Raw genomic sequence first — 11659 nt, 5'->3', positions numbered from 1 at the left:
GGCTGCCATAGCCCCAAAAATACCATACCCCCTTATCCTGGGGTGATACTTTTCATTGTTCCAGCAGGCTCTTGCTGAATGGATCCAGCTGGGCACGTCGGCATACATCGGCAGAAAGTTCAAACTTAAAAGGAACCTGACTAACTCTCGCTGGACCCAGGAAAAGAGACAACAGAACTGTTGTGTTTGGATTCTAAATACAGGTCTACAACTACAACTTGTCTCAAGTCTCGCCCAAAGAGTTAAAAGGAGCAGTCGATACAATCATTTACTGGTGACAAACTTCACTGCTACTCCAGGGGGAGTAATTATGTCATTAAACTTTTATGCCACCAACGGAAGCTGAGGCTCATTTTGTTACAAGACTTTGCTAGGGACCAGTTCAATGATGCTACCCTATGCATTTAAAACGGTTTCTGAACTTAATGGTGTAATGAATGCTGTCAGGTCGGCAGAAGGTGTATCCTATTTATTGGATAAAGGGGATTTGTTGTATAAAGCGGAGGATGTTCAGGTACATGTACCTTTAGTTTTGAAAGCTGCACACATAAATCTTTGTAGGGGTCATTTGGGAGAAGATAAGACTCAGGAAAGAGTGTTATTACAGTTTTACTGGCCAGGAATATGTATGTCAGTAACACGGTACTGCCTATCCTGCCCAGTATGTCCGAAAACTTCACCAAAACCTGACTTCAGAGGCACAATGATTCCTTTTCGGGTCATTCAAGTCCCCTTTGAACAGATAGGAACGGCCCTAATGGATCCATTGGAAAAATCGGATTGGGGGTATCACTATGTCTTAGTGATTCTGGATCATGCCATGCGCTATCCGGAAGGCATTTCGTTGCATAATATCAAGTCAACTACTATAGCCAAGGAGTTACAACTTCTTTATATGAGGTTGGGAATTTCAAAACAAATCCTAACTGACCAGTGCACTCCTTTTATGTCAAAGTTAATGAAAGTCAGTTACGTGGTGTAGAAGCCCTCTGCAGCTCGGTCTATTATCCGAAAAAATGGATGGGCTGGTGGAGAGCTTTACCAGATGATTAGGACAGTGGCACAAGACCAAAAAACACTGGGATACTCTCCTCTGTTTTCTAATGTTCATGGTACGGGGTTTAGGCCATTTGAGCTCTTGTATGGACAACATTCTATGGCATTTTGGACATCCTCAAGAAAGATTGGGAACAACAAAAACCCACGGAGCCAAATATGGTTCAATTTGTAACATGATTATATAGAAGTGGCAACAAACAAAACAAAACAAATAGGACCTCTGGCATTAAAACAGAAACTTGAGACAATCCTGGTTAAGGTGACTCATACCATAATGATGTCACTAGTTTCTAGTGAGTTGATTGGCTCCCGTCTTACATTTGTTCAGCCCACAAAGCATCTGGTGTCTCCTGTTATGGAATCGGTAGGCTGTCTTCTCATGAATATTCATTCAGTACATAAAATTGTCGCCTCCACTGTGTGTTGGGTGACGTTGGCTGCTCATTAAAGTCATCTTAACCATCCTGTTCAACCGAGGCTTTGGCGACCATTTCCACGCGGACACTACCAGGGCCACGATAATTGTAATCCTAAAGCCAGGTAAGGACCCCACAATCTGCTCTAACTACTGCTCCATATCTCTATTGGATACAGATTTTCACTCTCCTCCCCTACTATGCCCCTCCTCTCACTTTTGGGAGTCAATCTGATATTAAAGAGTGCCCCATTTTTCCTGCTTCTCCCAGCACCAGAAACTTGATTATTTGTGATTTATTAATTCTGTGTTTTATCCTTTTTATTTTATAAGAAACAATTGCATTATATTTGTATGCCTTTTATTAACTGTTTTATCTTAAGCATTGTGGATGTATTTTCCCTATTAAATTACACTTAATAAATTCAAGTCTTTGTGTTCTTATGAATTCACGCGACAGTTTGGTCCAGACGCTACCTAATTGAAATGAGGAGAACATTGTGGTTTATGTTAACTCTGATTAAAGTAAATTGGGCTAGATTCATTCTAGGGAGAACCGAAGGCTTCCTAAATAAGAGTGTCAGCTCTTCATAAATAAAAAAACCTTGGTGGTGGCATAGTTGGTACAGTAACGCTAGTGTGTGGCATAGATAGGGAAGGAATTAATATTTTTAGAGAGAGCAGGTGGTTGTTTTTTGGTTAACCCTGTGTCACAAACGTGTCACGCAGGCTCAGTTGAGCGTGTTGATGCAAATTATTTTTTTTATATTTATGACACTGCATTAATGGATTTTTATGTTACTACATTAATGGTTTTATACTTACGTCACTGCATTTATAGTTTTATATTTATGTTACTGCATTTTTCACACTGCATTTGTTTTTATTTAGGTTACTGCATTGATGGATTTATATTTAAGGTACTGCATTAATGGTTTTATATTTTTGTTATTGCATTAATGAAACTATATGTCAATGCATTAACGGTTTTATATTTATATCACTGCATTACTGATTTTATATTTTTTAATATATAAATTATGTTAATATATAGATTAAAATATTTGCTAAATTCGTCGCAAATAGGTTGAATCCACTCCTCCCTAGTCTCATCCATCTCAATCAGGTGGGCTTCGTCCCATCCAGGCAAGCACTAGACAACAGCCGACGGGTCAGACTCGATTCATCTTACCAACAAATCAAAGGTCCAATCTCTTGTGCTTGCTCTTGACACGTAGGAGTCCTCCTTTATGTATATGGCTCTCACTCTCCAAAGATTCAGCTTCACAGTCAGATTCTTGAAGGCTATTGGTGCCCTTTATCGCAACCCCTCCGCCCTCGGTCCTTACAAACGGCCTGGCTTCTACCCCCTGCTCTCTAGCAAATGGCACTAGACAGGGCTGTCCCCTCTCACCCCTACTCTTTGCCCTAGTCATCTAACCCCTGGCATGCTGGATTCGTGCCAACCCAGATATTTCTTGCATTACCACTGCTTTTACTGAATTTTAAATATCCTTATTCGCTGAAGACATCCTGCTCACTAAGCCCGTCGTCTCAGTCCTGATTCTATTCAAGGAGCTGTCTGACTTTGGGGTGGTCTCAGGATATAAGGTTAACAACAACAAATCAGAGGCACCGCCCTTCCACCTACCTGGCCCGCTTAAACAGCTTAAGCTCAATTTTCTCTTCCAATGGAGGACGGACTCAATAACGTATCTTGGGGTTAAGATCCAGGGATATGACGTTAATTAAAATAGGATATTAGTGGATATAGGGCAACAATAGGACTGCAATATTGGGTCTGGGGGGATTTTCACAATTGAAACAGATTTGCGGTTGCTTACTCTGGATCAATTTCAAATATAAGTGAGGGATCGCAGGAGATCCAAAATAGGTTGAGCTTGAACTGCTGTCTTTTTTCAACCTCGTCAACTATGTTACTATATGACCACCTATATAAAGCAAATTTCCCACACCTGATCCATAAACTTGAGCAAGACCTCCTTCATTGGCAGAAACACTTCTTATCATTGATAGGCAGAGTTAACACTGTCAAAATGGCTGTGCTACCTAACTCTCTTTCCTTCTTCCAGACCTTAGCTGTCCCAGTACTGCCCTGGACTCTCTCCGCTCTTCAGACCTTCTGTAACAATATTTATTTGTAATGACCGTAAACCCAGGATTCGCCGGGACCTACTGGCTAGACCCTTGGTGTCAGGTGGCCTTGGACTGCCTCTGTTCCATAGATATTGACAAGCTGCCTACCTTAGCCAACTAATGTCCTGGCACGTTGTCCCACACTCTAAACCATGGGTCGACGTTGGAATTGGCATGCTCACCTCTAGCTCACTGGAGTTTCTGCCCTGGCTCCCCAAAAGGCACCGCCCGGCCTCGACTATTTCCACGGTGCACCATGCGCTCTCTGTGTGGAATTCCACAAACAAGACTCTCCACATTTCAGAGCACCCCTCTCAACTCATCCCAATATAGGACCATCCTCTCTTTCCCCGTGGCCCGAGAGCCCGGTGTGCCATCGGAGTGGAGGGCTGCAGGGAACATGCGCATTCACCATATAGTGGCCCATTTTGGCCCACGCCTGTTCTCAGACATACACGAGAGACAACACCTATCCAACTCACGGTTCTACCGCCATTTCCAAATCCAACATTTAATTTGGTACTCTCAACCACTCACACTCTCCCGATGCCTTTGCCAGTTCGAACGCCACTGCATCTACAATACCAACCATAATGGAGCCATCTCTCTCCTCTACCACTCTGTCGTAGCCCCATCGGACCCTCCACCAGCATCCTACTTGGTGGCCTGGGAAGCGGACCTGGGCAACCCCCTTAGCAATGAACAGTGGGACACAAACCACACCCGGATTTCCAAATGCTCAATGATTAAAGAAAATTCCTATAAAATCCGGACTTGATAGTACCTGGTCCCCACTCACCTCCACCCCATGTTCCCTAACTCCTCTGATTTATGCACATATGGTGGACGTGCCTGGCCCTGACTTCCTTTTGGGTCGATATCTGTTCCCTTATTGCAGCCGTTAACCAGGCTCCCCCTCACTTTGACCCCTGCGTATCTACTATTGTGTGCCCCAATTCCCCATATTGACAAAACCACTGATAAGCTTATCTCGCAACTGAAAAAACCCCAAAAATAACCATTGTCCTAAATATTTGCACTGACAAAACAGTTTTATATATGGCTATCTAGACCCATATTGATATGTGTTTATAACTCGAGTGAGTTCATATATTTTAATCATTAATTTATTGTTTTAATATATGCATTATTAAATCGATTATTTGATATAATTGTTGGCCAAGAGTATGTCGTTTTTATATTGTTGATACATAGATTTAGTATCAATTAGGTCTGCAGGAATTAGTTTTATTATTGTATACAAAATTATTAGACACTGGATAATATACAACCTCCATAGAACAGTCCCAATCAAACGTGTAATTTTCTTGCTTGTCTTATATTCACAAGTCCACAGCCAAGGTAGTATTTAAACATAAAAGAAAAATAATATATAGCGAAGTACGTCCAATATAGTGAACCTTCTATCTTGTGAAAGGTACCACCATTGGCATCCCAGTGTATGCATCGACTAGTGGATATTATTATTATTATTATTAGTTTATTTATAAGGTGCCAAAAGATTTTCTCAGTGCCGTACACAATACAAGACAGTAGACGATACAGGGTAAAACAGAACAGAACAATAAATGAGTATTACCAAGACTCCCGGAGCTCCAGGCATAGCAATTATAGTGAGACTGGAGCAGAAGAAATGGTATGGAGACAGGAGCGAAGAGGGCCTTGCAGTTTGGGGATAGGAGGAGGCCCACTCCACCTCCTCGACAGTCATCCGGTCTGGTGGAGTGTGTAAAGGAAAGGCCCCCATGGGAGAGTGTGGCGGAGGAAGCAGTGTCAGTAGAAGAGAGTCAGGTTTCAGTGACAGCAAGAAGGTTAACTGAGTTGGAGATGAAGAGGTCATAGATAACGGGCAGTTTGTTATGGATGGATCTGGAGTTCCAGAGGAGGTGAAGGGGAGGAAGGGATGTAGGGAGATATGGATGAGATTGACAGGGTTACTGGAGTGTGGGGAATGGTTGAAATTGGGAAGGGGAAGTGGGCCAGGGGTGAGGATGGGTATAGGACAGGAGCAAGGAGGCATGGTAAAAGACCAGGAGATGAGGGGGGGTCAGGGAGAAACAACAGGGGCCAAAGAAACAGGAGGAGGGGAGAGAAATTAGAGGCAACGGTGAACAAGGCAATAAGTGGAGAGACAAACTAAATGATAAAACTAAAAAAACAAAGTAAAATGCAAGGTAAAATGCAGGCAATAACAATTACATAATGCTATGGAGGGACAATATCAGGCATGAAATGCAAGGTAAGCGAAAAACAAATGATGAGTGACCATAGGTACAGGTGAAGCGGGTCGAGAATGTCCACAGGAGATGGAGTTCAGGTGAGTCCAGGGTATAGAGTTCTAGTGAGCCCAGGGAGAGCAGGGTCCAGGAGTAGAAGAGGGACTAGAGGTATTAGAGTGGCAGGGAGGATAGGAAGTATGAGCCTACAGATGAGGGTCTGTAGGTGGCCAGTGATTAAAGTGGGTCAGATGGTAGTAGTAAAGGTAGGTGGTGGGTGGAGGGACAGAGCAGGGATAGGGGACTAGTGGTCACTGTAGTGGTAGATAGGGGGATGGGGCAAATGAGGTAGCAGTATCAAGTGAGATAGTCGACAGCATCAAATGAAGAGCAGCATGGAGGGCAGCATCTGATGGAGAGACAGCAATATGGGGCAAATCCAGAGGGCAGAAGGGAGAGTCCAGGCCAGGGAGTGGAGTGAGGGAGAAGTGGTGGACAGTAGGCCAAAGCTGCGGCCTGTGGTAGTTGTGACCGGCTGGGCAGGGAGAGGTGTGACAGACGGGGAAAGCATGAGGTGCATTAGCAAGGAGGCAGGAACGGAAGCATCAGGTGATCAGCATCAGGTAAACGGAGGCAGAGCAGCAGTGAGCTGGAAAAGGAGACCGCTGGCCAGGAGCAGCTATAACAGGAGAAGACCCGATCCGTGTCCAGGAGTAGCAGTGCCAATCAGAGGAGCAGGCGGTAGCGGGACATCAGGCGATAGGAGGCAGCACATCAGGCCACGGACCACAGGCAGCAGACATACGGGCAGCAGGAATGGAGGAAGGTAGGCTGCACGGGGATTAGGCCCAAACCAGGATCTGTAGGAGAGAATTAGTCTATCCGACCCGAGAATGAAGAAGATAATGTGCCCATGAAAGGCAGGTGAAGGGCAGTTTCAGGCAGCAAGGAGGCATCTCAGTGGTAGAATACAGGGTCCAGAGGGAGAATCAAGCTGGGCTCCAACGGAGAGCTCGTAGGACACATCTGCCCTGAACAGAAACAGAAGGTGGTTCATTAGCCCCAAATGGTATCCTTAGTTCCAAATGGTAACATGCTTGCATCAAAATAGTTGAGAGTCAGCCTTAATATATGGTCTTTCTTGTTCCTCCTTCTTTCTTCATATTTACTAAGCCACATCTACACGACTTATCCTTTTAAAAATGATTTCACAATTTATTAAACTACACATAAGCTATATTAACTAAAAAATACATATTTCCTCAGGATAGTATTCAGTGCAGCCATTATTCATACCAGATCCTTCCATCAATAGAGCATATAAGTCAGTAGGAATAAGTTGGTTCCATATCCCAAACTGTACAAGTAGATCCTCCAGATGACCAACAGCAGTCCAGAGAATACTCCTCCAATCATCGTGTTTCATTCTTTTAATGAGATCTTTATCAAGGTAAAGGATGTGTCTGCTAGTTTTGATTGGAGGGTCAATTATGAGTACTCATATTCAGTGCACATAATATCCATAATAACACTCCACTACATATTACATTTCAAATAACATCATAACATACATTATAATCATAAATTTCAACACATTTGTCCTTTAACACATGCAGCCCACACCATGGCAACCGTTTATGCCCCACACACATCATCATCATCATTTATTTATATAGCGCCACTGATTCCGCAGCGCTGTACAGAGAACTCACTCACATCAGTCCCTGCTCCATTGGAGCTTACAGTCTAAATTCCCTAATATAGACACACACTCACACAGACACACACACACACACAGACAGACCAACAGAGACAGACAGACTAGGGTCAATTTTTTTAGCAGCCAATTAACCTACCAGTATGTTTTTGGAGTGTGGGAGGAAACCAGAGCACCTGGAGGAAACCCAGGCAAACACAGGGAGAACATACAAACTCCACACAGATAAGGCCATGGTCGGGAATCGAACTCATGACCCCAGTGATGTGAGGCAGAAGTGCTAACCACTAGGCCACTGTGCTGCCCACACACACACTCAAAAGTACATATATTCTTCCGAGATTTGGGTAATCTCCTAATTACAATTTCCTTCTTTAAGTCCTGTGCCGCATCATCATAGCAACCATACAAAGCGCAACCAAAACAAGAGCCCCATTTCTGGAAGCAGAGTCACATGATTCTCTATATTTATTACACCATCCAGGGCACATACATATCACATCATACCTAACGGCCCGCTTGATTCTTGGGCATGCAAAATCGGTTGTCATAGCAACCTGGGACTATGCGACATCCAAATAGATGAGCATCTAAATGAACAAACATTAAATCAATCACAAGGCTCCACTTTCAAGTTAAATATGAGAATTACTCCCTTCGTTGAATCAATGTAAATTACTATGCCATCCAAATTCCTTATTCCACATAACCATAGACATATCGCTACAAATTAATGTTCAAATGTTGGTTAAACATATACTCTCACATTAGCCTGCAGAGTCCACGCATTATATGTAGTCCATACATTGATGCCATAGCAACCGTTGATATAAAAGATGTAGATATAACCAAGGAACACGTACTCTCATGCCAGATGTGTGATTTGTGTTAATCACTAAATTAAACATCAATTAGCCTATTAATTAAAACTAATTTATATCGCCTTTAGAGCTTTTATAGAGCCCTATGTGACGTCATCACAGCGGTTACCGCCCCCCCCCCTCCCCCCTGTATTTATTGTGGCACCCAACCTCTGCAACACATATATTAACATCATTCAAATCAACCCGCTACACATAACACAATGATAGTCAGGCATCAAAACCAATCATATGACTTCCACTATAATTAGTGAAGAAAAGCCCCTAGGTCACTAATTAGAGACCACCCAACCCTGGACCATTTGAAAAAGCAGAGTGTTTAATTACAGTGGACTATCAGACTGGGAGAATGTGTGCTGGGAGCAGATAAGAACAGCAGCTTGGAGAAGGGGTACACAGTGGCAAATCACCAAATAAAAGATTTTCTACTTCTCTGATGGGTCAGCCCACAATTTAAGAACAAGAAAAGCTTTGCCAACCTTTGCTCTCATAAAGATGATTTTGATATAGAAGCATTTTTTATGGACTGTACATAGTAAAGGGCCTTGGGACTGAGTAGGTGGCACAGTGTAGAGGTTTGCATCCCGAGCAAGCCTGCAACGTCCATACGATAATCAGATTCTTACACCATAACAACTTTTTGAGCTCCTGACATCAGAGGGTATGTAACTGCTGTCTATGACAACAAATGGTGGCTCGTATTTATTCTGGAGAAAGATGAAAACATTGATGAAGTAAGAGACATTCCTCCATCCAGCTGGGCCATCACCATCTTTATCATACCCAGGGAAGCTGGATGTGTTATGGATCACTATGGTAGATGTTCTGTGTAAGGTGACTTCCAAAAATGGTGAACGCTAGTAAATGATGTTATGGGCCATTATTGCTACATGTATAAGGTTAGAAATGCCAGTCATAAGTATTATCAGATATGGTTTCGCTGGTACAACTCCACGTATAGTATACATTCTGGAGATGGGAAAGTTTCTGTGCCTCCTAACTAGTATATTCACAGGCTTCTCTTTCTAGGTTCCTGGTTTATTTGTTTCATATCTCTGAATTGGAACAACTGCTATTATGTCAGTCCTTTCATTAATAATTATTTATGTTCTATAATTACCATTTACCTAAATTGTTACTATATTTTTAACCTGGATAACTAATATGTAAATTAATAGATTAGATCAGGAAATGCTTGTTAGCATAACAGATGTCAGGTTTTGTTTTTTGCTTCTTTTTTTTTTTTCTCATATTTGCTTGTGTTATAAAATTCTTCCAATAAAAAACACGATTCAAAAAAAATAATAAAAAAAATCAGTACTAACATAGTGTCATTTTACATAAATCTATATCAGAGAGATTGTTTAAGGAGATAAATTACAAGTAATGAACAGGACTATATAGTTCTCATTTTCATTATTTTAACAAACAGTCCAAAATGAATGCTCTTGTAGCAAATTAACCTATTATGATCCCAAAATTTTATTGATTTATTAACAGTATGAACAATGTTTGAGATTTTTTTTTAAAATATGGCTTTTTGAGAAAATCAAAAATTTGATTTTGAAAATTTTGCAATTTCAATTTTTATTGCAACATACTGCTGTTATATATAATATGAAACCCCATAAAAAGAGGATTAAGATAAGACCTTGCCCAACTCTACAGCTCAATTAGGTGATCTACAAAGGCAATTTTTTAAAATAAGTTCAAAGCAAATTTTTGTTAAAAAATTATAGCTTTAAAGGCATATAACTTCAAAACTAGTGCGCATATCAGCCTAAGATTTGGGGGGTTTATTTACACCCATGTCAGCATTTACAATACCAAGTTTCCTTACAATCTGAAACAGTCAGTTTGAAACCTTGTGTTGATTTGATTTGGAATGACCCATTATCTTTATTTGAAAGAATTTCAACCCAAGAAGCATTAGTGCAGGATAACCATAAAACACACCAGGGGTATATTTACTAAACTGCGGGTTTGTAAAAGTGGAGATGTTGCCTATAGCAACCAATCAGATTCTAACTGTCATTTTGTAGAATGTACTAAATAAATGACAGCTAGAATCTGATTGGTTGCCTATGGCAACCATCAATTTATCAATAGGCAACATCTCCACTTTTTCAAACCCGCAGTTTAGTAAATATACCCCCAGGTCTTCACTGTGACATCCAAAGTACCTTGAACATCCGGGAGGAGGAAGATAAAGCCGACAAGAAAGGCAACTAGAAGTAGAATCAGCTTCCAATATTTACCCTGATCTACAAAAAGCTCATTTCCTTCCCAAAGGACAGAGTGGCTAATAAAGTAAACAAAAAGCAATGAGAAGGGACTTTACTTTTCAAGCCCTGATATTAGCAGCCAAAGAGGCAGCGCTTTAGGCCAAAGGCCACAAATACAAATCAAAAACTAAGAACATCTGGACAGACATCTGTCTCGTTGCAGACCAAGCGTCCTAGTTTAGTGGAAAGCTCTTCATAGCTGAACTAAAGGAAAAAGGATTTCTGTGCTTACTGCTACATTGGGTTAAGGTGAGGGAGCAGGAGCTGAAGACTGAAGCTCTTCCCCTCCTTCAACCCCTCAGTTCTTCAATTGCAAAGCCCCAAAGGATAGGTTAAACACAAGAATACTAACCAAACATACAGTCCAAAAAAGAAACAGAACACAGAATAGAGGGTGGGAAGCAGTGTCCCCCAGATGGATTCAGAGAAATGGCTTAATAGCAATTAGAAAAATCCTCTTTTCTCCTACATCCCATCAGGGGGACACCGCTACCTTGGGACGTTCCAAAGCTTCCCCTAGGGGAGAGAACGCACAGACATAACAGAACATACACACTCAAGCATGTGAAAACTCATGTAAACAGTAGAGAAACGAGTAAGCGATATGTCCTATCAGCGTACGAATAGGATTTTACCTGACAGTCTGATGGTCCTTTACAAACTGACTTTTCAATGCTTAGGAAACACATCAAGTACGTTTTTGGTGGTTTCAAGCCACATGGTTTAACCAAAATTACTGCTAAGGCCCAGAGTGCCGACACACTAATTTATGATCCGACACCTGCACTGCAGCTCCTTACGAGTGGAAGCACCTCGTTCTCTGTTGGAGAGGAGAGCTGACTTAAAGGTGACAGCTGACTCAATACGAATATTCAATCCACTACAGGAATCGGAAGGATGAGTATGGA

The sequence above is a fragment of the Mixophyes fleayi genome, chromosome 6 (genome assembly GCF_038048845.1).
Source record: "Mixophyes fleayi isolate aMixFle1 chromosome 6, aMixFle1.hap1, whole genome shotgun sequence".
Classification (NCBI taxonomy): Eukaryota; Metazoa; Chordata; class Amphibia; order Anura; family Limnodynastidae; genus Mixophyes; species Mixophyes fleayi.
This window is presented reverse-complemented; position numbering follows the sequence as displayed.